A 2,160-nucleotide genomic window follows, 5' to 3' on the forward strand; every position below is an offset into this window, starting at 1 on the left:
AGTCCACTGCCCTGTGCAAATACCATACAGTGGAAAGCCTCTCCCGGGTCTCTGAGAGACAAATCTCTAATAATATTGTACAGTATTATTTATATATCATCTACCTGATTATATTTGAAATTGATTTATTTGATTAAATACTTCCACTATACCAAGGACTATGCTAGGGACATTACCTGAATTATCTCATTTAATCATCACAACCCTATGAGGTAAATAGTATTATTCCCCCCGGGGGGGGGGGGGGGCCCATCGAGCACAGTGGGGGGGCTCCCGGGAAAGAATTCAGCTTACGTGAACTCCCAGGCTCACAACGGGGTTCAAGGAAAACAGAACCGTGCTGGGGATGAGCCAATCATCCTAACTGCCCCATGGCCTCCTCACCAGGGACTTGCTGCCTCCAGACACTGCGCAACCACTGGGCACCCTCACACCTGGATCCTTAAAGGGGGGGGGGGTGATGTACTTATCTCTGAGGAGTCCTCGAAACCTGTGATATCTAAGCCAGAGTCCCATTATAAAATACACCAGAAGTATATTAACGACCCATCTTAACTGGCCCTTCCAGTTAAATGTCTTACTTCGATTTAGTTTGCAGTTATGCTGCACGTTTTGTTACGCTCATACCTCATTCAAGACTCCCGGCCTGGCTTCCGACGGGCGGCAACGCAAGGGGCGGGAAAGACCCAGTGGGTGGCTGCGGCCCCGCGGCTCACCCTCCTGGGCCTCCCAGCCGGCACCCCGGCCGCGGGCACCCGCGCGCCTCGTGGCGCTCGACAGCGGCCCAGCTGGCTTCCGCCGACCGGAACGTGTGCCTCTCGCTGCCAGCCAACCTCCTCCTGGCACGACGGCGGCCGGCGGCGCGGACTCCGCGCACTACGTGCTGCCCAACATGGCGTCTGGAGGACGGCGGCTGCGTGGCGGCTGCGTGGCGGCTGCGTGGCGGCTTGACGCTGCGTGAGGACAGCTCCGCGGGCACCCTACTCGGCTCCCCATCGGCCGCTGGCTCGCGGGCGTACTTCCCTAAAGGGGCGCGTGAGACTTCCTACTCGGAATGTCTTGATTGTTGCGTGGGTGTAAAACCCATTTCACAAGAGAACGCTCAGCAGCCAGTGTGCAAAACCTGTGCTGCACATCAGCTGTGGCCGGCTGATGACCAGGGCGGCCAGCTTACAGTCCTCTACCTTGGAAGTGCCCACGGTGTATCCAAGCGCCAGTTGCTCGCCCACCTGCACGTCACTGCCCTGCTGAATGTCTCACGGTGAACATCCAAGGCCTGCATGACCCACCTGCACAATAAACGGATCCCGGTAGAAGACAGCCACGTGGCTGACTTAGCTCCCACTTTTAGGAAGCACTGGACTTCACTGACCATGTCGGTGAAACGGGAGGCAGGATCCTGGTCCACTGTGAGGCTGGGATCTCCCGTTCAACTACCATCTGTGTGGCTTACCTCATGAAGATCTAGCCCAACTTTGGCTTCATGGGCCAGCAGCTCCTGCAGTTTGAATCTGAGATCCTGCCTTCCATGCCCACCCCACAGGCTCCCTCCAGCCAAGAGGAGGCAGCCAGCTCTTCATTTACAGCCCACTGGCAGACGCTGACACTGAGCCCTAATGTGCAGGGTTCCTACTGCACATTCCCTACTTAAGTGCCTGTGACAGTGTCCACCAACCAGATGGTCTCAGAGCTCCTAGGAGCCGCATGGCCATAGCCAGATCCTACTAAAACTGGGATGGGGGAAATAGCCCAACACAACGGTGATTTTGTTTTTTAAATTCATGGACATTTCATATCTGTGCAGTACTGAAGAGCTCACTCTCTCACGCTGCTCCAGTGGGATAGTGAGTGGTTACCAGGCTTGCAAAGGACTTCAGACAGCTCAGGGATAGGTTCTTGGGGTAAAAGGGGAGCACAGCCTGTGCTGACTACTGCACTTTCAGACCCCCTGTCCTCTCAGGACTGCCCAGTCCTCATACCTCAAAGTTCGATTTTTTATTTCAAGTGTAAGGCAATAAAACCCGCAGCAATGTGGGAGAAAGGGCTTGCTAGACCAGGCAGTTTCAAAGCCAATTCATTTCTGACGAAACACAATTTCCACCTTTTTTTTTTTTTTTTAACTTTGGCAGTCTTGGTACCCGTCTCTGTTGCTTCAGGGCA

General features: G+C 54.5%; 1 pseudogene; it reads left to right on the forward strand.

Moving 5' to 3' along the window:
- The first annotated feature begins 572 nt into the window (after positions 1-572).
- LOC116640537 lies at positions 573-1,651 on the forward strand (annotated as a pseudogene).
- The last annotated feature ends 509 nt before the right edge of the window (positions 1,652-2,160 follow it).

The sequence above is a fragment of the Phoca vitulina genome, unplaced genomic scaffold (genome assembly GCF_004348235.1).
Source record: "Phoca vitulina isolate PV1807 unplaced genomic scaffold, GSC_HSeal_1.0 scaffold20, whole genome shotgun sequence".
Lineage (NCBI taxonomy): Eukaryota > Metazoa > Chordata > Mammalia > Carnivora > Phocidae > Phoca > Phoca vitulina.